This window comes from Amblyraja radiata, chromosome 4 (assembly GCF_010909765.2).
Source record: "Amblyraja radiata isolate CabotCenter1 chromosome 4, sAmbRad1.1.pri, whole genome shotgun sequence".
NCBI classification, from domain to species: domain Eukaryota; kingdom Metazoa; phylum Chordata; class Chondrichthyes; order Rajiformes; family Rajidae; genus Amblyraja; species Amblyraja radiata.
The window spans coordinates 3,391,495-3,417,994 of NC_045959.1; the positions used below are offsets into that span (position 1 = coordinate 3,391,495).

The 26,500-nt window shown below is 45.2% G+C and overlaps 1 long non-coding RNA gene across 1 annotated transcript; it reads left to right on the forward strand.

The window, feature by feature from the left end:
- Positions 1–1,524: 1,524 nt before the first annotated feature.
- LOC116971686 lies at positions 1,525–26,045 on the forward strand. The gene is made up of 3 exons (XR_004411553.1): positions 1,525–1,541; positions 5,854–5,863; positions 25,894–26,045. It is a non-coding gene; the product is annotated as an uncharacterized LOC116971686 (long non-coding RNA).
- The last annotated feature ends 455 nt before the right edge of the window (positions 26,046–26,500 follow it).

Sequence of the window (26,500 nt, forward strand, 5' to 3'; positions counted from 1 at the left end):
GGGCTGAGGTTCGCCCATAGGGCAATGCTTTGTACCATCCAGATAAATTTTAGGTATCTGCGATGATCCTTGTATATGGGTACTAGATAGTAAGCATCTTTAAGATAAATGCTTGCCATGAAGTGTCCTTTGGAATTCAGTTGTTTGGCAGTAACATATGTCTCCATTTTGAAATGTATATACTTAACAAATTTGTTTAGTGATGTTAAGTCAATGATGATGCGACAGACACCATCTTTTTTGGTTTTAGTGAATATATTCGATACAATTTCCAAAGGTTCATGTTTGGTCTTTTCGATGACCCCCTTTGTGATAAGTCTCACCAGTTCAGCTTGTCCCTCACGTTTCTCTTTGACGGAGGGAGAAATACCCTTTGGGGCCATTGTTGAACTGGCGGCGTTTTTTCTGACATGAATTGTATTTTATATCCTGTAATGTTGTTGAGTATATACTTGTCACTCGTGACCATACCCCATGCCTCTTTAAACAAGTGTAATCTCCCCCTTGTTAATAAAGCACCCTTATTCTCTATATGCTGGTAGCGACCAGACCCACCTACCTCCATGGTTATTGGCGATTCTGTTTCTTCATTTTCCTGAAGATTTTGTTCTGACGTGCTGGCGATGTTGGGGGGAGGCGCATTTTCCAGAGGGTCCGCTGCGGGCCCTGATCTGAAAGATCTTTGGGGATAATGTGCGGACCCCAAGCGTTCACCAGTCCCATATTGCGGACGTCGACTGGTGGATGCCGTGGGGTGCTGCCACTTGGGTATCGGAGGACTTGGTTTGCTCGTCCCGGGGCCTGCCCTCATTAGGCCGAAGGTTTTTGATGCTTCCTGCATCTCCTTCAGTTTTTATCTTTCCCAAATAGCAGCGCGTCCGTCTCCGCAGCTGGGGCTTTACACAAGCCAGCAAATTTGGGATTGAGGGCAGGTCTTATGTTTCCCTCCGTAGATTGTTGATCTCAAATTGTGTGGTACACATTAATGCCAGCACATCCTGCTGGCAGGTATCCATCTCCGTGGTCTCCACGGAACGAGCAAAGGCTGTGATGGCTGACGTCAGGAGCCTTAGGATCCGCTGTAGCTTGAGTTCTTGGGTCTGGATGTGTGACCCACATGCCCCCCGATTTGGCTGTTGACACTTTTTACTTTGAGGGCCTCACCGTTTTCTGGTGCTGTGTTGTTTCAGCACCTCAGCGAGCACCTTTTCCAGTAATGGTTGATGCTGGCCGCCATTCTTGGTTCCAGCGGTGCTCCAGCCCGTGGGGTTGCTACAAGCGGTCCATCACACCCAACAGCTCTTCATGTTCCTGCACCCCTGGCATACTCCCGAATTCGTCCGCCTGCCCCTGTTCCAGACCAGCCCAGCCCTGGTCACCAATGCTAGCCTCCAGTAATGAGGGAGCAAAGGGCAGTGCATGAGGCACTGTGGAGGGGATGCCTGACCTCCCTCCGCGAGAGCGCTCTTTCTGCGCATCTCGCTGGAGCTGCTCCAATTGCTGTTGGATGCAGCTCAGGCGGCTGTCTCTCCTCCATTTAGGTTGAGACATGTCCCCGTCCGACGAATCGGACGCCACCGGCCGGATGCCTGTTCGGATGGCTAGACATCCAGTCCGCAGTTCAGGCACTAGCGGGACTGGGCTCGGCGCGGTGATGAGGATAGCGGGGCGACCGGTATTTGTTCCTACCGCCTGTTGCTGCCCCCCTTGCAATGGAACACTCCTCCGCTGGAGTCGAGCGGGGGACAGGTTCTTCTGGAGCTTTTGTGCCTTGTGTAGCGAGAGCGCCCCTCAAGCAGCGCGTCTCGCAGGCATCTGCTCCGTGAGCCGCTCCAGCGGCTCAGGCGGCTCTCTCTCCCCCCGTGCGGGTGGAGAGACGTCCCGTCCGACATCGGGAAACACCTGCCGGATGCCTCTCGAGTGGCTATGCATCCAGCCCGCTGCTTCAGGTACTAGCGGGCTGGCCTCGGCACGGTGTCGGGGAATTACGGAACACCGGGTCGCTCCTACCGCCGTTGCTGCCCCCCTCCCCAACGGGAAAACGAGGGACAGTTTTATCCAGAGCCTTTTTCTCTGCCTGTAAAACACAAGCAGAAAAAGGCTCACCTGTAAAGAAAACCCGACCTCAGGATACTCACCTGACGGTCCGGTTCATCCTGTAACGAGAGTGCCTAGCTCCCGTGGCAGCCGCTGTTGCACTGCTGGCGTAATGCCGCGCCTGCGCACTGAGCGGGTTCTTCACGTAGTCACTCACGTGACTCCGAAGTAAAATGTTCCCAATGTGGGGCGAGTCCAGAACCAGAGGCCACAGTCTTAGAATAAAGGGGAGGCCATTTAAGACTGAGGTGAGAAAAAACTTTTTCACCCAGAGAGTTGTGAATTTATGGAATTCCCTGCCACAGAGGGCAGTGGAGGCCAAATCACTGGATGGATTTAAGAGAGAGTTAGATAGAGTTCAAGGGGCTAGTGGAGTCAAGGGATATGGGGAGAAGGCAGGCACGGGTTATTGATTGGGGACGATCAGCCATGATCACAATGAATGGTGGTGCTGGCTCGACGGGCCGAATGGCCTCCTCCTGCACCTATTTTCTATGTTTCTGTTTGTCCAAGCCAATCAAGTTGGCATTCTGGACTATTCCTATTTGTCCACATTTGGCCCAATCTCATTAGCATTTCCTATCAATATATGTGTCCAAACGTCTTGAAAGTCGTAATTGCATCCACTTATATAGTAAGTGGATGAGCAGCAGAATTTTGGATGAGATGAAGCTTAGGGAGGCTGTAGGACACTTGGTTATACGTACCTTAGAAATATTGGGCCCAAGCCATAGTTGAGAATGTCCTCATTTTATAGGCTGAGCAAGGGCAATGATGGTAAATGTATGGAAGTGCAGTTCTGTTGTGGTGGTGGTGGTGGTGGTGAGTAGTAGAGACGGGAATGAAGTGCAAACACTGGTACTGTTGTTTCTGCATCCTTCTGGTATCTTCGTGAATACATTCAAATCACCTCCAGTGTATCGGTATTACTCTTTAGGAGTATTTAATTGGAGCGATCAGTTATGGTCGTAAAGGATGATCTTGTTCTCCCAAGGGAGTTCGTTTCCTCAGTATGAAAGCATTAGAATTGTTCCTTAGTAGTGGACAATGTTAGAAATGACAGGAACAAATATTCCAGGCGAGGTGGTTGGAGGTTAAACCTGCAAGAAATATATCAAGGTTAAACCAATAAAAGAGAATTGAGAGCAAAGGCTTCTCAAGTTAAGCGAGGACATACATTGTGAGAAAATAAATAGACATAAAAATGTACAAAAAATTATGTAAAATGAAGTGACTGGGCCTGCTGTTAAATATCAGCTAAATTGTCAGTACGCACATAACAATTAAACAGTGAAACAGGAGCCAATGATATGGAACTAGATGCAGCCATTATAGTCAGGGAGAGCTGCGATTTCACTCAGACACAATGCTGGAAAGGACATTACATCAGGTTTCTTTCCACATCATCTTACCCTCCAAGATTCAGTCTTACAGTCTTCAATTATAATCTTCAGCTGCTTTCACCTACGACATCTCCCTCTCTCCCTCCATCATGTTATCGCCTACATTTATCAGATTGCATTTCAGATTCTAGAACCTTGAAAATGCCTCTTCTGCTTCCAGAAGAGGTGGTCAACCTTCCCAGAGATGTACAAATATAATAAATCTTATTCAGAATTAGGTTTGTCTTGAATGATAAACTAGAACAATTTTTATAAATATGGTCTCCTTTTATTGAATTTCTTGAGCAATGCAATAGTTGAACACAAATTCCAAACTGATACAAATTGAACACAAATTCCAAATGTAGGGCTGGGTGAGCGGGCACATGGGTGGGCCGACAAATTTCTTCTTTCTTTCCTTTCTTTCCTTCTTCTCTTTCTTCTCTTTTTAATTTAATGTTCTGTTTAAAAAATGTTAAAATTGAAGCTGTGCCAGAGTTGTACAATTGTCAAGTTTTTTTGTACAATTGCTTCCAATAAAATATATATTAGAAAAATGTATATATATACAAAACAAAAACTGTGCAAAGCTCTTCAGACATTCTCAGCATCTACTGTATACATTAATTAGCGTCATACTCAGTAATGTTCACACCTATCTTTAATTAAAACAAAACACACTTGTCACTTATGTGGCCACCTGGGGTGATAATATTCCTTCCCCTGTTTGAGGGGGTCCCCACCAGGTTCTGCCCCTCAATGTCCAGTGGTGAAAGAGACCCTAGACTGAGGTTGTTCTCCTCAGAGTCTTGATGATGGTTGTGCCAGAACATACTCCAGTAGTCTGGAATGGGCTAGTGGGCAACATTCAAGGTTCATGGGTATAAGAGTGTCTTATTATCTTGTGTCCTGAAACGGAACAATGAAATTCTTACTTGCAGCAACACAACAGATATGTAAACAATCTGTAAACAACATAATGACCAACAGAAAATGTTCAGTGACCAAAAGAGGGTCTTTCACCGAGTTGATGATCTTCCAGCAGGACTTGATGCCCAACTCTGAATGTGTTCCTGGGAACTGCCTGTGAATCAGATAGTCTTCTGTTACGTAGCTGGGATGAACAGTGACAAGGATCCTTGCAACATTTTCTAGACACTCTGAGTAGAGGTGGGCAACCATCTCCTCTCTGTAGCAGCCGTCCCAAGGGCAGTATGCATCAGTAGTAGGATTCCAATGGTGCAGGAAGGATCTAACTGAGAGGGCCACTCTCACTGCTAGCCAAGCAAGGTTGTGGTGCTCGGCAGGGACGTTCTGGCGATAAGACTTTTCGCCAGACAAACAGGGCAGTCTGATCAGGAAACCACGCCACAAGATCCATTGAGTTCTTGACCTGCAGTGCCTGTAGGATGTTCTGTGCTGACCACTGCCCGATGGACTTGTGATCAAAGGTGTTAATTTGGGAGAATTTTTCAACAAGTTCCAGCAGGATCAAACCTATGCAGTAAAACCTAAAGGGTATGTCCCACTTGGCCGTCATTTGCGCGTAATTTACGCAACATCATTTACGCGTCACGACGCATGGTGTGCGATGCCTTAGGCAGTGACAGGCGGCCGCGCGCAGCATCGCAGGATTTTGTGATGTATAAAATCTTCGCACGCCATCTGCGTGATGGGCAAATGACGGCCAAGTGGGACAGGCCCTTAAGGCAGCCTGGTGCTGCTCAGGGATATCATCGTTTACATGCAGGACAGTTAGGTGAACACGTGACTTGTCAGAGTGCACCAGAAGAAGGCCTTTGACAGGATAGCACACGTACCTGATGGACATGCTTTCAACATTGGGTTTTGGAGAGGGAATCAGGAACTGTATCCAACTGCTTTACACTGATATCTGTAGTGCCGCCCAAATCAATGGTTGGGAAATGGACAGCTTTGCCCTCAGGCCTGGAGTCTGGCACGGTTGCCCACTCTCCTACATTGTTTGTATGCTGTAGAGAACCTTTGCTGAATCCATCGGGATGAACGAGAGCATAAGCCAGGTGACATTGCCAGACAGTGGTAGCACACAGATGAAAATCTCTCTGTACATGGACAATGTTGCTGCCTTTTGCTCAGATCCACAGATTGATCAGTCAGTTTGAGTTGGCATCAGGAGCCAGAGTCAACGACTGGAAGACCGAGCCCATGCTCTTCAGCATCCGGCCCAATCGATCTTCCATCTACTTCACCATCAGGTCTGACTACCAGAAAACGCCAGGGATTTGGTTCGGGGGAGGGTTGGCAAAATGTGCAACAAGAATTGGCTGGAGCGGATAGCGAAGGTCATGCATAAATTGGGTCTGTCGAAGCAGCGCTCCTTCTTGATAAACAGAAAACAATATGTTCATCGTGCGAGGTGCTCTTGGAGTTGCTGTTCTCACTACAGTTGTGAACCATCTGCTCCTCTGCCTCAGCGATCATTGTGGCTGTCTTCCTCTACATCTGGGAAACAAGGATGGAGCAGGTCTGATGGGTCACAATGCATGTCAGCAGACAATGGGGACAAAAATGTGCCCAATGCCGCCCTCATCCTGATGGCTACCTTTGTGTATGCTGCATCAGGCTGTACATAGACCCAAAGTATTGTGCCTTTGTGGGTCCCAAGTCACATAACCTGCTGAGCTTGTACCGGTCTCCAGTGTTACATAGAAACATAGAAAATAGGTGCAGGAATAGGCCATTCGGCCCTTCGAGCCTGCACCGCCATTCAATATGATCATGGCTGATCATCCAACTCAGTATCCTGTACCTGCCTTCTCTCCATATCCCCTGATACCTTTAGCCACAAGGGCCACATCTAACTCCCTCTTAAATATAGCCAATGAACTGGCCTCAACTACCTTCTGCGGCAGAGAATTCCAGAGATTCACCACTCTCTGTGTGAAAAATGTTTTTCTCATGTCAGTCCTAAAAGATTTCCCCCTTATCCTTAAACTGTGACCCCTTGTTCTGGACTTCCCCAACATCGGGAACAATCTTCCTGCATCTAGCCTGTCCAACCCCTTAAGAATTTTGTAAGTTTCTATAAGATCCCCCCTCAATCTTCCAAATTCTAACGAGTACAAGCCGAGTCTATCCAGTCTTTCTTCATATGAAAGTCCTGACATCCCAGGAAAGTTGCAAAAGATGGGCCTGGAACCAATGAGGCAGTCAGCTGGGCATTGCCGCACTACTTGTCCGGAAGGATCTTGGGGATATCCAGCTTTGATTGCTCTGGGAGGAACAGTATTTAGGGAGAGATCTGAAAATGGAGAGAATAGATTGCTCTTGCAGAGAGCCAGTACAGGATTGATGGGTCAAATGTCCTAATTTCATCGTATAACAATTCCGCAATTTTATTCAGCCAATTAGAATGATAGCTCTTCGATATGTTTAATTCTTCATCTATCATGAATGATAAACATGCAATGATTGAAACCCAGAACACTAAGTGAACAAGATATCGTAATAAATGTAGTCCAGCTAGGCTTCTGCCACTTTCTTTTTGGTGATATTAGTTTCTCTTTAGTGCTCTACATTGATGCACTTCAATGATTTAATAGGTTTCTCAGTATTGGCAACAACTTGGTCATTGAGATTTTATTTGCCTTGAATGTTTTTCAGTCCGTTAACTTCTATTGTAATAAACTGTGTGACCCCCAATGCCTTAATATTTAAAACTACTGTTTTTCCCCCCAGCGCCACTATTAATTCATATAAAAATACATAGAATGTACATTGCCATATTTTACTCTTTAAATAGCTCTGAAATCTGGAAATTTAATGATTTTCCCATTGGTGAAAACTGATTAATCCACATTAGGCAGGAAATGGTGTTGGATAGACTGATGGGACTGAAGGCTGATAAATCCCCAGGGCCTGATGGTCTGCATCCCAGGGTACTCAAGGAGGTGGCTCTAGAAATCGTGGATGCATTGGTGATAATTTTCCAACGTTCTATAGATTCAGGATCAGTTCCTGTGGATTGGAGGGTAGCTGATGTTATCCCACTTTTTAAGAAAGGCGGGAGAGAGAAAACGGGGAATTATAGACCAGTTAGACTGACATCGGTGGTGGGGAAGATGCTGGAGTCAATTATAAAAGATGAGATAGCCGTACATTTGGAAAGCAGTAACAGGATCGGTCCGAGTCAGCATGGATTTACGAAGGGGAAATCATGCTTGTGCAGTCGTGTTAGAGTCATAGGGTCAGAGTCATAAGGCACAGAAATAGGACCTTCATTCTATTGAATCCATGCCAACCATCAACCACTCATTTACATTAACTCTCTGTTAATCTATCAATTTATACATAACTAAAGCTCTGATCTTGTGCTCTTGTCCTCACCTCCTTTCTAAAAGAGTGCCCTTTTCACATTATTTCTGAATAACTTATACTGCGTGCAATTAGATCTAGGCCAGACTGGGTTTTTACTCTGATGCGTCCAAACCAGAGGATTCAGGCCTGCTCCAGTGATAATGAGACAGTTCCCCTCCCTGCTGGGCATTGATCCGGCTCAAGGCATGTTCTCAAGGCAGGTCTTGCCCAGCTAATCCTGTCTCCAATATGTCCCATGTCTGCATGTCTGAGGGGTCTATGTACTAGCATACTAGACACAAGAGGATCTGGATTACATTTGTGAAAATATACTTAGTGTACAAAGTAGCAATGTTACAAAATATTGAGATTTTAAAAATCAAGTCTTTAATTTATCCCATCAGATAAAGCATAAAAAGAAGTTTAATTTGACACCTAATACACTTTCATATCTTCACTATTAAAAAAGTTATGGCCATTTTCACACTCGGAAATTGGCATCTTGTTCCCTATTGCTTTTTCGTTGACTTAACACAAAAGCTGTGAACGAGAACATTTAAAAGCCCATAACTTTTAAGGTTAACATTTTTTAATAGCCTAATTGTCCAAATAACATTCACACAAGAATTCAGAATATAACATAATTTTAAAAACTCATTGTCATGGGTTTATAGGCCAAATGGAAGGAATTTAATGTTTAATACCTGTAAATTAATGGCCATTTAAATCAACTTGCCTGTGGGATTTTCTGGAACGCGACCATTTGGAACGTTGAGGTTGCGGTGACTTTAGTCCCCCATATCGGCAGCAAATAAACTGCCGGTTCTTCGGGGAAAAAAATCACCGTTTCGCAACTTAAAATGTGAATTAAATGCATCTTAAGAAACACTTTTATACATAAAAATAAACTACTTTCTTTTACCTGTCCCCTACATAAAATCCTGCCCCGTTGTCGATGTTGACGGCTTCAGAAGTTGATTTTAAAATCACTCCAGCGATTAATTTGTCGGGCGAATTTAAAAAAAAACCACACAGAACAACCGTCGGAACGATTCTTCAGCAAAAACTTGCACTCCAACAAATATAATCCAGGACAAGGTCGGAAAATAAAACGCGTTTTAACTCCGCCCCCCCCCCCTCAAACGCGCCAATATCGCGCACACGGCCAGTGGCAGAATTGCAGCGCCGCTGAAAGTAAGTATTGTAACATACCTACACAAAATGTATGTGAATTGATTCAGTATTGTAATTAGTTCTTAGATATATTTCACGTGTGAAAATTCAAAAGCAATACTCGATATGAGGGAATTTCTAGTTCCTGATTTTTGTTAACATTTTTATTTAAAGTTAGTCTCAGTTAAAGTCTTACAGGTATAATTCCCATGTGAATCAGTGTCAGGCAATCTTGACCTTATTAGGACAAAGAGAAATGGGAGAAGTTTCCAGCACTAATGGATTACGTGGCAGAATAGTCCACTTCTGGACTGGGTATGCATAAAACATATCCTTTGTTTAGAAAATATTGGCAGATTTAGAAAGTTTTATACACTTTTAATCTCATCGGATTTCTTACAGTTTTTAGCATGCTATACTATCTGGTGCCAGTAGGGGGCAATTGTGCAGCTGTTTTTGTGGCACGAAACTGAACTGTTTCCAAACCAAAATAATTCATATTTAGTTTGAATTGCAATATTTTCTCGTAGGTACTGAAAAATACATCGGTACGCTTGTTGCATTTCACAGTGACAAAATGGTAGACATTCATAGACATTGAAAATGGCAACAGGAGAAGGCAATTCAGCCCTTTGAGTCTGTGGCATCATACAATACAATTATGGCTCATCCAAATTCAGTACCCTGCTTCTCCTTGCACCCTCTGATCCCTCTAGACCTTAGAACAATATCTAACTCCTCATAGAGTGTCGTAGAGTCATACAGCATGGAAACAGGCCTTGTGATTGAGGCAGTGCAGCGTAGGTTCACGAGATTGATCCCTGGGATGGCGGGACTGTCATATGAGGAAAGATTGAAAAGACTAGGCTTGTATTCACTGGATCTTATAGAAACATATAAAATTATAAAAGGACTGGACAAGCTAGATGCAGGAAAAATGTTCCCAATGTGGGGCGAGTCCAGAACCAGGGGCCACAGTCTTAGAATAAAGGGGAGGCCATTTAAGACTGAGGTGAGAAAAAAACGTTTTCACTCAGAGAGTTGTGAATTTATGGAATTCCCTGCCACAGAGGGCAGTGGAGGCCAAGTCACTGGATGGATTTAAGAGAGAGTTAGATAGAGCTCTAGGGGCTAGTGGAGTCAAGGGATATGGGGAGAAGGCAGGCACGGGTTATTGATAGGGGACGATCAGCCATGATCACAATGAATGCCGGTGCTATTCTGCACCTATTTTCTATGTTTCTAGGCCCTTCGACCCAACTTGCCCACAACAACCAACATGTCCCATCTACACTAATCCCACCTGCCTGAGATTGGCCCATCATCCTATAAACCTATCCTATCCATGTGCCTGTCTAAATGTTTCTTAAATGTTGTGATAGTACCTACCTCAACTACTTCTGGCAGTTTGTTCCATACACCCACCACACTTTTTATGAAAAGGTTACCCCTCAGGTTCCTATTAAATCTTTCCCCCCCCCTCACTTTAAACCTATACCCTCTAGTTCTCAATTCCCCTCCTCTGGGCAAGAGACTCTGTGCATTTACCCAATCTATTCCTCTCATAATTTTGTACACCTCTATAAGATCAACCCACATCCTCCTGCACTCCAAGGAATAAAGTCCTTACCTGATCAGCCTCTCCCTATAACTCAGGCCCTCGTCCTGGCAATATCCTTGTAAAGCTTCTCTGCACCCTTTCCAGCTTGACAACACCTTTTCTATAACAGGATGCCCAAAACTGAACACAATACTCTAAATGTCTTATATAACTGCAACATGAGCTCCCAACTTCTATACTCAATGCTCTGTCCAATGAACCCCAATGTGCCGAAAGCCTTTTTGACCACACTATCTACCTATGACCCCACTTTCAATGAGCTCTATACCTGCACTCCTAGATCCCTCTGATTTACAACACTTCCCAGAGCCTCCCCATTCACTGTGTAGGTCCTACCTATGTTAGACTTCCCAAAATGCAACACCTCACATTTCTCTGTGTTAAATTCCATCAACCATTCCTCAGCCCATCTGCCCAATCGATCAAGATCCCGCGCGGCCCAACTGGTTGGAGTTTTTGCGGACATCTTCAACCTCTGATTAATGAGGTCTGTGGTTCCCACCTGCTTTAAAAGGGCATCATAATACCGGTGCCCTGGAAGAGGAAGATACATGCCTCAACGATGACTGACCAGTGGCACTAACGTCAGTAGTGATGAAATACTTTGAGGGGTTGGTTATGTCATACATCAACTCCTATTTTAACAAGAATCTGGACTCACTACAATTTGCCTATTGTCATAGAAACATAGAAACATAGAAAATAGGTGCAGGAGTAGGAGTAGGCCATTCGGCCCTTCGAGCCTGCACCGCCATTCGATATGATCATGGCTGATCATCCAACTCAGTATCCCATCCCTGCCTTCTTTCCATACCCCCTGATCCCTTTAGCCACAAGGGCCACATCTAACTCCCTCTTAAATATAGCCATTGAACTGGCCTCAACTACCTTCTGTGGCAGAGAATTCCACAGATTCACCACTCTCTGTGTAAAAAATGATTTTCTCATCTCGGTCCTAAAAGACTTCCCTCTTATCCTTAAACTGTGACCCCTAGTTCTGGACTTCCCCAACATCGGGAACAATCTTCCTGCATCTAGCCTGTCCAACCCCTTAAGAATTGTGTAAGTTTCTATAAGACCCCCCCTCAATCTTCTAAATTCTAGCGAGTACAAGCCGAGTCTATCCAGTCTTTCTTCATATGAAAGTCCTGCCATCCCAATATATTAACAGGGGATGTGAGCACTCTATACTGGACTGCTTCGTTAATAAGAAACATGTGTCAGGATGTTTTTCATCAACTAAAGCTTGCCGTTCAACACCATCATCCCCTCCAAACTTGTTGTCGAGCTCTGGGCCTCTGTGCATCCCTCACCAATAGACCACAATCAGTACAAATTGGCAACAACACTTCCTCCTTGATAACTATCAGTGCAGAACAACCTCAGGGCTGTGTGCTCAAACCTGTGCTCTACTCAGTCTATACCCCATGGGAATCCGAGTTCCAAAGCCATTTTTAAATTTACCCATGAAACCACGGTTGCTTGATGGTTGGCGCAGAGAGGGTTGGCGGCGCGACCGACGTCGCAGCGGCCTCTGCAGTCCGTCTGTCTTTTGTTATTTTATTGTCCTGTTGAGGGTATAGTTTGTGGTGGGTTTTTGACTGTGTATGTGTGGGGGGCGGGGGGATGGGTGGGGGAAACATTTAGATCTCTTCCCTGTACGGGGACCCGACCTTTTCCCTGTCGGGTCTCCGTTGCCATTGGGGCCTAGCACCGTGGAGCGGCCTCCAATCGGAATGACAGCTCAAGTCACGGAGCCTGCGGAGCTGCGGACCTACCATCGTGGAGCTGGCCGGCTTCAGAGCGTGGAGAGCTGTGGTGGCGCGCTGCTGCGACCCGACTCTGGTGGATGGTGACACCGGGAGCTCGCGGGTCCCCGGTGGGAGACCGCTTTGCGGGGCACCAGCAACGGCGACTTCTCCCGCTCGAATTGCGGGGTTGAGAGTGACCTGGAGCGGGGCCTCACATCGCCCGGCGCGGCTTTAAATGGCCGCGGACTTGCTAGCGCCCGCCGGGGGCTCTGACATCGGGACCCGGAGCAGGGCCTTACATCGCCCGGCGCGGCTTTAAGTGGCCGTGGGACTTGCTAGCACCCGCCGGGGGCTTTGACTTTGACTTTGGGAGAGGAATGGAGAGCAGGGGATAGACAAGACTTTGCCTTCCATCACAGTGAGGATGAGATTCCCTGTGATGGATGTTTGTGTAAATTGTGTTGGTGTGTGTCTTGGTTCTTTTCAATTGTATGACTGCAGAAACCAAATTTCTTTTGAACTTCATGTGAGGTTCAAATGACAAATAAACGGTATTGTACGGTATTGTATTGTATTGTATTGTATTGTATTGTATTGTATTGTATTGTATTGTATTGTATTGTATTGTTGTTTAATAATCTGGTGCCAGAACAACCTTGCCCTTAACATCAGCAAGGCCAAAGAGCTGACTTTAGAAGAAAGCCAAGGAACCACAAACCGGTTTACATCGCAGGTTGGGGATGGAGAGAGGCAACAACTTCAAGCTAATCTGAGGAAAGACATTCTTGCCATAGAGGGAGTACAGAGTAGGTTCACCAGACTGATTCCTGGGATGTCAGGACTTTCATATGAAGAAAGACTGGATAGACTCGGCTTGTACTCGCTAGAATTTAGAAGATTGAGGGGGGATCTTATAGAAACTTACAAAATTCTTAAGGGGTTGGACAGGCTAGATGCAGGAAGATTGTTCCCGATGTTGGGGAAGTCCAGAACAAGGGGTCACAGTTTAAGGATAAGGGGGAAATCTTTTCGGACCGAGATGAGGAAAACATTTTTCACACAGAGAGTGGTGAATCTGTGGAATTCTCTGCCACAGAAGGTAGTTGAGGCCAGTTCATTGGCTATATTTAAGAGGGAGTTAGATGTGGCCCTTGTGGCTAAAGGGATCAGGGGGTATGGAGAGAAGGCAGGTACAGGATACTGAGTTGGATGATCAGCCATGATCATATTGAATGGCGGTGCAGGCTCGAAGGGCCGAATGGCCTACTCCTGCACCTATTTTCTATGTTTCTATGTTTCTAAGTTGCTGGGCATGCATATCACTGAAGATCATTCCTGAACCCAGCACATTGATACAATCATAAAAACAAGTCCATCAACCCTTCTACTTCCTTAGATGATTGAGGAGATTTGGTTTGTCCACGAATACTCTCTTGAACTTCTATTGGTATATGATAGAGAACATATTGACTAGTTCATGTTGATATATTAACATATTGATACTCTGGTACATCATGGCCTGGTTCGGCAACTCAAATGCCCAGGAGCAAGGGAGATTACACAATGCAGTGGGCACCACATGTTCATTATGGGCATTGACCTCCTCACCATTGAAGGCATCTATGGAAGGCACTTCCTTAAAAAGGAAGCAAACATCATTAAAGACCCACACCACTCTCATTTCACCCCTACCATCGGGAAGAAGATTTCGGAGTCTGTAAACCGTGACCTCCAGGTTCAGGAACAGCTTGTTCCCATCAATCATCAAATTCTTGAATACTACAAAACATTAACTAAATTATGAACTATGAGCTGTCTTAGTTGCACTAAGGGCTTTGGGCTTTTTGCATTAGTATTGGTGTTTTTACTTTATTGAGTATTATGTTATGCCTGTTATGCGGCTACAAGTAAGAATTTAATTGTTCCATTATAAGTACATAAGTACATATGACAATAAAACATCCTTGACTCTTCACCTGCATGTTTACTTCATCGACTGAAGAACAAGGACTCCTTGTTCATATTCTGCTTCCCACTTTCCTAATCTGTCAGGATTAGATAATCCTGTCTATTTGCTTTGATGTTTCTTCCACACAAAACAAAAACAAGTCAGGGCAAGACTGAGCATCTTTAAAACAGCAAAGTATGAAAGCAGAAGGAAAGTAATTGCTTCAATATTTGACATAAAGCCAAATATATAAAAAAACTCTTAAATACTCTTAAGTCCTGTTTTTTTGTTTGTATGGGGATATGGTCTTATTAATGTGGGGGGTAGGTGTAAACTTTATTTCTAGGTCCCTACCTGGTCGGTGTGGCAGCCTTTTCTCCGGGCTGCCCGTTGACCCGTCCTCGTGGCCTACCAGCGGGCTTGGAGCGCCGTTTCCTGGCGGGGACCGCCCAGCACCTCGGCCTCGGCGGCGGCACAGCATTGAAGCGCTGGAGCGGAGCGGAGTGGAGCGGGCGATGCCTTGCCTGGGTCGCCGCGCTGGAGCGACGCGCTGGAGCTCTGGCGAGCTGGACCGCCGAGAGCAACAACTCCGGGCTGCGGGTCTGCGGAGCGGAGAGGCGGCGTGCGGAGAGGCGGCAGTGCGGAGAGGCGGCAGTGCGGAGAGGCGGCGCCGACTTTTTCATCGGGAGCCTGGGAGCTCCAAACCGGCGCGGCCTTGTTGGCTTCGGAAGCCGCGGGCTCCAACCAGGAAGCGGCCGTTCCAGGTGGCCCAGCCGCCGAAAGGACTCTCCCGACGCCGGGGCAAGACCACCCGGTGAGAACGGCCAGGGACATCGGGCCTCCGTAGAGGCAATTGCGGTGGCCTCAATAGGCCTGACTTTGGGGTGAACATGGGGTGGGGACTGGACATTGTGCCTTCCTCCACAGTGCTATCCACTGTGGGGGGATGATTTTTTTGTCTAATTGTAGTCCTGTAGGTCTGTGTCCAAGATGGCTGCCGTGAAGAGAGAGTGGACGATGGCGCGCTTTGGCTGCCGCTGCTCTCTCTTCACACTGTGTTTTTGATTTTCTGTTTTTGGATTGAATTCTGTTTTTAATTTGTGTCTCTGTGATGTCTTTATTACTTGTTATATTCCAATTATATGTTATTCCGATTACTATGTAAGGTGTCCTTGAGATGTCTGAAAGGCGCCCATTAAATAAAATTTATTATTATTATTATTAAATACACTTGCCTGGATTTAGCCATTGGCCCACACTCATTGCTTGCATTCCCCAATTACCTTCCACTCCCCAGGTTCTGGTAATGTAGAACGGAACTGGCTACCAACATCCAGAACCTGGCCGGTGAGGTCTGCATGATGCCAGGCTCCTGCACAATATAATCAAGACACATGGGTGGACCATCTATAAAATTGCCAAGCAAAGCTTTGACTGGTATCAAAGCCACAACTCTAGCTTTAGAGGGTGGCACTGTGGCGCAGCGGTAGAGTTGCTGCTATATTGCACCAGAGATATGGGTTCGATCCTGACTACGGGTGCTGTCTAAACGGAGTCTGTACATTCTCCCTGTGTCCACGTGGGTTTTATCTGGGTGTTCCGGCTTCCTCCCACGTTTAAAAGACATGCAGGTTTTAAGTTTATTGATTTGTGTTCATTGCCCCTAGTGTGTAAGATAGAACTAGCATATGGATGAACGTTGGCCAACGCAGATTCCGTGGGCTGAAGGGCCTGTTTCCACACTGTATCTCAAAACTAAACCAAATTAAACTTTATTGCAGTATTACATTACCCGCTATTGTAAAGCACAATTATTATATTAATATAATGAACCATTAAAAAACAACTTCTAATAGACCACATTGTGCAAATGCATCAAATAGACCACATTGTGCAAATGCATCAAATGTGAATCCACCACTCAGCATAATAATTTTGCTTGCTTATATATTCTTTTTTTTCACTGTATATTTCAGTCATTGGTTTGTGCAGAGATGTACAAGCCATGTCTCTTCCCATTCCTTTACTCAAATGGTCTTTCTTCACGTGATAAATGTCACCAGCTTGATGTACTTTTACTCTTTTCCATTTTAAACTCAAAAGCATTGAGATCATTATACAAGTCTGCTGTCAATCAGCTCAGCTGAGGTTAGTTAACCCAGCACGACTCGGAGCTCTTGGTCTCTATGGTTTCAATCTCATACCATCTACTAAACCATTAATGGGCCTTGCAAGTAAAGCTATTAACAGTAAACAAGTAGGCATCCGCAGTATGGATGTGTATAGGGGCTGTCCCACTGTACGAGGTAATTCAAGAACTCTCCCGAGTTTAAAAAAAAATCAAACTCGTGGTAAGCACGTAGAATGTACGTAGCGGGTACGTCGGAGCTCGGGACGTCTCTTAGGGCCTCATAATGCTAACGGCAGGTACTCGGGAAATGCGGTAAGCTCGGGAAGACTCGTGAAGATTTTTCAACATGTTGAAAAATGTCCATGAGAGCCCCGAGTACCTACGAGCGACTATTACCATAATTCTCCGAGTTCAAATTAGGGGAAACTCAGGGAGAATTCTTGAATTAGCTCGTACAGTGGGACAGCCCGATATGTAATAGTACTTGGAGAAGATAGATTGGCCTTTTGTTAAACAAACAAAGTCAACATATTTACATAACTCAGATACATTGCAGATGTTTTCCTAATTGATTTGAATTTTTTACATTATCAGAAAGTTCATTTTTGTGTGTGTGGGAGAAGAAAATCTATTTACAAAAAGGACATCCTGAACTGTAGCAATCTTCCCTCACATTGGCTTTTGTCCACTTGGTGGCACTAAACTGATGATATTTTAAAGAGAAGCATAACTGTTACATAGTGAACCTTGGAGATTGGCAGCTAACGCCCTCAAATGCCATGACTCTAGATTGAAATATAATTAATTCAGCTTTTTAAATCATAGCATTGAGTAGAATTGTTGATGCTGTCAAGCGGCAGCAGTGGGGCTAATAAAATAAATACTTTGGTGGAAGGAAGGGCTGTGGCATCAACCTGTAGGGGGAATGAGTTAGCCTCCAGCCAGCTACTGAATACAGAGGTACTTGAAGTAACAGCTGTTCTCATTAGTTGTCATACACTGTGCCTCTGGGTACCTTGTACTGTGCCAGTATATTACATTCCTAGCATGGAAGTAGTCCCACAGGCACTTCACCAGGATGCCCCAGACCACTTCTGTGGAATGAAGAATCTGTTTTCTGCTGTAAGTGATTCTCAGAAAAAATGGACATATAAATAAAATCCTTTCTCTTGCAACAGAAATGCCAAATTTGACAAGCAACATGGACATGCAGGAAATTGTTTCTGTGCCATGTTTTCTTGTGTTATTGATTGCAATCTTGAGATGGTTTGAAGGTCAGTCTCTACCAGTACAATGGCTCCCATGAGGTAATGAAGTCAATAGACAATAGGCAATAGGTGCAGGAGTAGGCCATTTGGCCCTTCGAGCCAGCACCGCCATTCACTATCATGGCTGATCATCCACACTCAGTACCGCATTCCTGCCTTTTCCCAATATCCCTTGACTCCACTTTCTTTAACAGCTCCATCCAACTCTCTCTTGAAAGCACACAGAGAATTGGCCTCCACTGCCTTCTGAGACAGAGAATTCCACAGATTCACAACCCTCTGTGTGAAAAAGTTTTTCCTCATCTCCATTCTAAATGGCTTCCCCTTTATTCTGAAACTGTGGCCTCTGGTTCTGGACTCCCCCAACATCGGGATCATGTTTCCTGCCTCTAGCGTGTCCAAACCCTTAATAATCTTATATGTTTCAATAAGATCCCCTCTCATGCTTCTAAATTCCCGAGAGTACAAGCCCAGCCGCTCCATTCTTCAAATTTGGAGACCAAAACTGCACACAATACTCCAGGTGTGGTCTCACTAGGGCCCTGTACAACTGTAGAAGGACCTCTTTGCTCCCATACTCAACTCCTCTTGTTATGAAGGCCAACATGCTATTCGCTTTCTTCACTGCCTGCTGTACCTGCATGCTTACTTTCAGTCCTTATGCAGGGATGGGTAATTTTCTGACTAGATGAACTGGGCAGTGCTGAGATTGTAATGATGTCCATCTTATCGATAAATATGGAAGCCACGAAGAAAGAAACAAAATTACTAGAATGATTTTAGAAATGAGAGGATCAACGTCAAAAAATGATTGAAGAGACTGACTCCTCAGAGAAATGAACAAAAAGCTGAGAAATGACCTGCTAAAGCTGTTTAAGATTATACAAGATTTAATCAGATAGCCACAGTGAACATATTTTCCAGTTGTGATGATTATCAAAACAAAATACATTTTGGTGAACCTCTCTTTTCTAGACTGTTGTTAGAATCTGAACTCACCTCTATGGAATTTAGTTGAGGCAGGTAGCATAGATGTTAGATAAACACACAGAGAAAAGAATTGGGGTCACAAAAAATATGTGGAGTGTACAGCATTGAAACCATTAAATCAAATCTTCCCACTTTGCTCTGATGGCTCATAAATACTCACACAGATCTGTCAGACCGATTGGACAACTACTATGCTGCAAGTATCCTGAATATTTCCTTCAAAGATTGCAATAGTACTTTCAATTGTCCTATTGTTTTAGAAAACAAACTCCCGAGTAAATACTCAACCCAGAATTCAAATCTAGGTTATTGTACCATCATCTTCACCTCTTACACTTCACCTTCTATTCCCTGAGATCATCCTGTGTTCATCTTTCTTTGGCCGGGCTATCATGAACGATATTTAATATCAGGGTGTTATTCAGCTCTTGTGACTAGTGATTAAATTGATGCTAAATCTGACCAGTCAGGAAAAATACATTAAAATATGGAGATTGAAGCTGTGTCACTCACAGATGTGTGTGGAGATGGGCAGTGTCAGGTACCTCTGGGGCTTCAAGGGAACGATCTATGTGTGTACGAGATACTGAGGGTCAACACAATGTAATTCCCCCTTCTTTTATACTGGTTTTTGGTCTCCTAATCTGAGGAAAGACATTCTTACCATAGAGGGAGTACAGAGAAGGTTCACCAGACTGATTCCTGGGATGTCAGGACTTTCATATGAAGAAAGACTGGATAGACTCGGCTTGTACTCGCTAGAATTTAGAAGATTGAGGGGGGATCTTATAGAAACGTACAAAATTTTTAAGGGGTTGGACAGGCTAGATGCAGGAAGATTGTTCCCGATGTTGGGGAAGTCCAGAACAAGGGGTCACAGTTCAAGGATAAGAGGAAATCTTTTAGGACCGAGATGAGAAAAACATTTTTCACGCAGAGAGTGGTGAATCTGTGGAATTCTCTGCCACAGAAGGTAGTTGAGGCCAGTTCATTGGCTATATTTAAGAGGGAGTTAGATGTGGCCCTTGTGGCTAAAGGGATCAGGGGGTATGGAGAGAAGGCAGGTACAGGATACTGAGTTGGATGATCAGCCATGATCATATTGAATGGCGGTGCAGGCTCGAAGGGCCGACTGGCCTACTCCTGCACCTATTTTCGATGTTTCTATGTTTACACATTGTTTTCATGGGCTGGATAAGTAGAGCAAACCTACCAGGGTAACGTCCCTGCACAGTTGGAGTAACTAAACTGGAGGTTCTCAACTCCTTCACTTGTGCAAGTTTTACAGGGGAATGGCCATAAGGGATTCCTAAACTCTTTGCCTGCTCTCTTTCCTGGTATCCACCTATCTATTCTTTCTGTCACCTAATACCCGAACTGACAGGATGCTCTTGGTAACAGGAAACAAACTTCTTCAACACTCACTCAGACTTTACGGCAGCGGAGTATACAAGCAGTTGTGGCCATGAAGCTGCTCTCCTCTCAATCTATTGCCTCCATCCAAAACCGTAAATTACATGCCTCATCTCCAGTCCGATACTTCAGGGAAAGATCAAATTGTTGCCTACCATAAAGATTGCACAATCACTGCTCAAGTAAAATCTTGCCATTTAAGTAGCATTTCCATTTTGTTACCTTATATGCATTTTTGGCTAAACCAATGCACCATATGTAAAAAGCTGCAGATTATGGGGGTCATGTGCAGGCGTGGCGTTGAAGGACGAGAAGCTGAAGCAAAGAAGTGGAAGCCAAATAACCGTATGGAAACAAAGCCGAAACGCCGAATAACCGAAAGTGTACGAAGCCGAAACGCCAACTAACCAAAAGGGTTGGACGCCTAAAAGCCAACTAACCAAAAGGCTGCATCACCTGAAAGCAAACTCACCGAATGGCCGCTCTGCCGAAACGCCACTTACCCGAAAGGCTGCTTCGCCTACAAGCCAATGAACCAAATGCCGCTCAACAGAAAAGTCAAATAACGGACATGACGTTGCCAGGGGGGGGGTGGGGGGGGCAGGACTTGTCAGCAGTTGGTCCAGACCCCCGCGTCCATCACATCACTGGCCGGTGGAGACGGGAGGGTGGGGGTCATTTTCCCATAAGTGACTGGGCACTCTGAACCCGAGCACCAAGTTGTAAGCGGCCGAAGGTGCGCATCCCTCGGGACTGCCCCCACTCTCCCACGGCCACGGCCACCCTCCGCCTCGTCTCCCCTGTGTGGCCACATTGTGACGGGCTCTGGGTCGGGTGGGGTGGAGGTGTGGGACAGGCTGGTCCCTCCGCCCACCCAGAGTCACTGACCGCGGTGCACCGCCATCGGACCCCAACCCCAACACCAGGGTAATTTCCCCCACCTGACCCCCAGAACCTGACACCCACACCGGGTGATTCACCCCCACCCCGGTTGTGGGGACAGACGGCTCGGGACATAGTAAATCGCTTTTAAAACACGGGAACACGCACATTCCCTGGCGGGCCGATGACAAGTGTGCATGACAATGAACAATTTTATCTCCACCCACTCTCCCCCCCCCCCCCCTTGACAACAAGAAGTACGTTTTATTTATTACTGTCTGATTGTCTGCGGAACGCACACAAGCTCCCGCGCACAAAACACCAGATAATCTGTAAACTATTTTAACAGAAGATGGACACAAAATGCTGGAGTGACTCAGTGGGACAGGCAGCATCTCTGAAGAGAAGGAATGGGTGATGTTTCATGCCGAGACCATTCTTCAGACCTGAAGACTGAGTCTGAAGAATCTCGACCCGAAACGCCACCCATTCCTTCTCCCCAGAGACGCTGCCTGTCCCACTGAGTCACTCCAACATTTTGTGTCTATCTTTGGTGTGACAGTTGTCTCATTTCATCAGCTTCATGTATTGCGCGCATGGAAGAGATGCTTTACATGCTGCTTGCATCTATTCAACCAAGTGTGTTATTAATGAAATCTCACATCTTTGCGAGGGAGGGATGGAGTGGATGTGACCACTGGCTAAAGCAAAGGCATAGTTAGGACAGGGAAATAATCCCACCATTTAATTAACCAGGTTCCCGAATGTAAGAACTATTTATACATGTAACATTTTTGTTTTAAAATCAATGTAACTCTTTTTTGATTTTTAATGCCGAGTTAAAACCCCGACTTGTGGGAAGGGCTTGCGGCAGCTGGTTTCATAGCGCCTTCATTATAATAATAATAATAAACTTTATTTCGGACTCAAGGTCCAGACAAGGGGCAACATTACATTAAAAATGCATTGCATATCAAATATCATAAATATATATAAAATCATGGTATATCACATAAAAACATCATAATTTATATTTAACAAAAACCCACAATACTTAAGTTAAAAATCCAGATTAAAAGATGATCAATGTCCTACAACGAGACAACGATACCAGTGTCTCCACAACTGGGATTCGTAGCGTGTAGTGCTAACCCTTATGTTTGTCAAGGCCACAATAAGCACATTTTTAGAGTCATTTATCCTGCAAATGAATTTATACATGTGGTGTCTTAGGATAGCTTCTAAAGTACTGACTCCTGCAGCCACAAACATATTACTGGCACTACACCATCTAGGTTGCCTTAGCAGTGTTCTCATGGCATCGTTATAAGCCACCTTTAGTCTCTGCATACTTGTCTTTAAATAGTTCGACCACAGGTGCGCAGTGTAGAGTGGTGTGCAGTATGCTCTAAATAGCGACATCTTCACCACATCTGCACACGCACCAAATTTACGCAAGAGGATATTTGCCTGTACATACAGCATGCGTCGTTGCCTATAAATATCCTCATCATCTGTCATTTGTTCTGTAATAATATGCCCTAGATATTTTATCTTATTACAGACACTAAGATTGTTGTCAGACAATTTAAAAACAGGATATTTTAGGCATTGTTGGTAGGTGCTGTCCTTTCACATGGACCGCTGTCAGTGCCAGTTTTCTCAACTTCCAGAGACGCTCTGCATAAGTGTAGTCAGACGTGAATCCGCTCTATGATCTTTGGCAGATTTAAAAACAAAAATGTTACATGTATAATCGTCACCCATTCCTTCTCTCCACAGATGCTGCCTGTTCCGCTGAGTTACTCCAGCTTTCTGTGTCCATCTTCGGTTAAAATAGTTTATAGATTATCAGGTGTTTTGTGCATGGGAGTTTGTGTGCATTGTGCAGGCAACCAGACGGTAATAAATAAAACGTACGTGCTTCTTGTTATCGGCGGGGGGGGGGAGTGGGAGGAGATAAAATTGTTAGTTGTCATGCATACTTGTCATCGGCCCGCCAGGGAATGTGTGTGTGTCCCCGTGTTTTAAAAGCGATTTACTATGTCCCGAGCCGTCTGTCCCCATTGCAGGGGTGGGGGTCAATCACCCGGTGTGGGTGTCAGGGTCTGGGGGTCGGAAGGGGGGGGGAATCACCCTGATGTGGGGGTTGGGGTCCGATGGCGGTGCACCGTGGTCAGTGACTCTGGATGGGAGGAGGGACCAGCCTGTCCCACACCTCCGCTCCACCCGACCCACAGCCCATCACAGTGCGGCCACACGGGGGAGACAAGGCGGAGGACGGCTGTGGCTTTGGGAGAGTGGGGGCTGTCACCTTCAGCCGCTTACAACTTGGCACTCGGGTTCAGAGTGCCCAGTCACCTATGGCTTGTGTGGGAAAATGACCCCCACCCTCCCGTCTCCACTGGCCAGTGATGTGATGGACGTGAGGGTCGGGACAATCGATGACAAGTCCCGCCCCCACGGCAACGTCATGTCCGTTATTTGACTTTTCTGTTGAGCGGCATTCAGTTCGTTGGCTTGTAGGTGACGTAGCCTTTTGGGTAGGTGGCATTTCAACAGAGCGGCCATTCGGTGAGTTTGCGTTTAGGTGACGCAGCCATTCGGTTAGTTGGCTTTTAGGCGTCCCGCCCTTTCGGTTAGTTGGTATTTCGGCTTCGTAAGCTTTCGGTTATTTGGCCTTTCAGCTTTGTTTCTATTCGGCTATTTATCTTCCACTTCTTTGCTTCGGCTTCTCATCCTTCAACGCCACGTCCGGGTACTTATGGGGGTTGATTTCTTGAGTTCCACATTGGTAGTCATATTAAACATATGCAAAACACAAAATGCTGGAGCAACTCAATGGATCAGGCAGCATCTCTGGAGGATATGGAAAGACAAAGGGTCCTCGAAAAGCGCCAACCTGAAACGTCACCTATCAAAGTCCTCCAGAGATGCTGCCTGACCCATTGAGTTACTCTAGAACTTTGTGTTTTACCTAGGATTCCAGCAACTGCAGTTCCTTGTGTCTCCATATTAAGCATGTTGTATGCCAATCGACAGAAACACTGCACACAATGACATTTATGCTTCATCTCATTATGTGCATTGTTCAATTTCTCATTATGTGCTCTGCATGTTAGGAAGTATTGATCATATTTAGCAAATGATTTAACCTTCAATTCAATAGAGTAACGTATAAAATAATTAGGTGCTCCATAAATGACTTTACAGGTCATTGTATTCAATCACCGTGAACCTTTTGACTGACAAGGCAAAAAAATGTTGGGGAAGAAATGCTTGTTTTCTACATGACTTGGGAGTGAGATTTTCCTTAATTGGCTGAAATGCAATAGACAATAGACAATATGTGCAGGAATAGGCCCTTCGAGCCACCACTGCCATTCAATGTAATCATCCCCAATCAGTACCCCGTTCCTGCCTTCTCCCCATATCCCCTGACTCCGTTATTTTTAAGAGCCCTGTCCAGCTCTCTCTTGAAAGTATCCAGAGAACCTGCCTCCACCGCCCTCAAACAAGCATTTCTTCTCCAGCATAGAATTCCACAGACTCACCACTCTCTGTGAGAAAAAGTGTTTCCTCGTCTCCGTTCTAAATGGCTTACTCCTTATTCTTAAACTGTGGCCCCACCCAGGTTCTGGACTCAATAGACAATAAGCAATAGGTGCAGGAGTAGGCCATTCAGCCCTTCGAGCCAACATCGCCATTCACTGTGATCATGGCTGATCATCCACACTCAGTACCGCGTTCCTGCCTTTTCCCAATATCCCTTGACTCCACATTCTTTAACAGCTCCATCCAACTCTCTCTTGAAAGCACACTGAGAATTGGCTTCCACTGCCTTCTGAGGCAGAGAATTCCACAGATTCACAACCCTCTGTGTGAAAACATTTTTTCTCATCTCCATTCTAAATGGCTTCCCCTTTATTCTGAAACTGTGGCCCCTGGTTCTGGACTCTCCCAACATCGGGAACATGTTTCCTGCCTCTAGCGTGTCCAAACCCTTAACAATCTTATATGTTTCAATGAGGTTGCCTCTCATCCTTCTAAACTCCAGAGTGTACAAGCCCAGCTGCTCCATTCTCTCAGCATATGACAGTCCCGCCATCCCGGGAATTAACCTTGTAAACCTACGCTGCACTCCCTCAATAGCAAGAATGTCCTTCCTCAAATTAGGGGACCAAAACTACACACAATACTCCAGGTGTGGTCTCACTAGGGCTCTGTACAACTGCAGAAGGACCTCTTTGCTCCTATATTCGATTCCTCTTGTTATAAATGCCAACATACCATTTGTTTTCTTCACTGCCTGCTGTACCTGCATGCTTAATGAGGTTCATTTTGGGGTTCAAATGGGGTTCATTTTGATTGGGTCTCTGTATTCCTTCCTGATGCTATAAAGGTTAAATAGTATGCAGCCAGCTTCTGATTTTTATCTAGACCGATCCACTGGGTGAAAGATAATTCATAAGGTCATAAGTGATAGGAGAAGAATTAGGCCATTCAGCCCATCAAGTCTACTCCACCATTCAATCATGGCTGATCTATCTCTCCCTCCTAACCCTATTCTCCTGCCTTCTCCCATAACCCGTACTAATCAAGAATCTATCTATCCCTGCCTTAAAAATATCCATTGACTTGGCCTTCACAACCTTCTGTGGCAAAGAATTCCACAGATTCACCACCCTCTGAAAGAAATTCCTTCTCATCTCCTTCCTTTAATTCTGAGGCTATGGCCTCAGTATTTCACTCCCAATAGTGGAAACATCCTCTCCTTATCCACTCTATCCAAGCCTTTCGCTATTCGGTAAGTTTCAATGAGGTCCCCCTCATCCTTCTAAACTCCAGTGAGTACAGGCCCAGTGCTGTCAAATGCTCAGCATATGTTAACCCACTCAGTCTATGCCTTTATTCTTACTACTAAAATGTATGACTCCACACATTGCTACTCTATATTCCACCTGCCTCTTCTCTGCCCACTCTCTCAACCTGTCCAAGTCCTTCTACAAAGTCTCTGCTTTCTCTACACTACCTGCACCCCCACCTATTTTTATATCATCTGCAAACTTGGTCACAAAGCCATCAAACCCCTCACCCAAATTATTAATATACAACATGAAGAGTAGCGACTGATCCCCTGCGGAACTCTGCTCTTCACTGGATTCACTCGAGCAACTGGATTGATGTACGAGAAATGAATCCTGTTTTGTAGCCCACAAAATAAAAAAACTTGCAAAACAGTTGGACCCCAGGTTATGGGGTTCCAAATTACACATTTATCTGGCACATGGTCAAGCATTTGTTGATTAATCATTAAAATCTCTGGTAGTTAGATTTCAGCTTCCTAATGTGTGAAAATAGCATTGAAGAAATGGGTGTTCCATTCTGTTTGTAGTTTGTTTGGTTGGTTGTTTGTTTGTCTTTTTGCACAAAGTCCGCGAGCATTGCCACTTTTCATTTCACTGCACATCTCGTATGTGTATGTGACGAATAAACTTGACTTGAC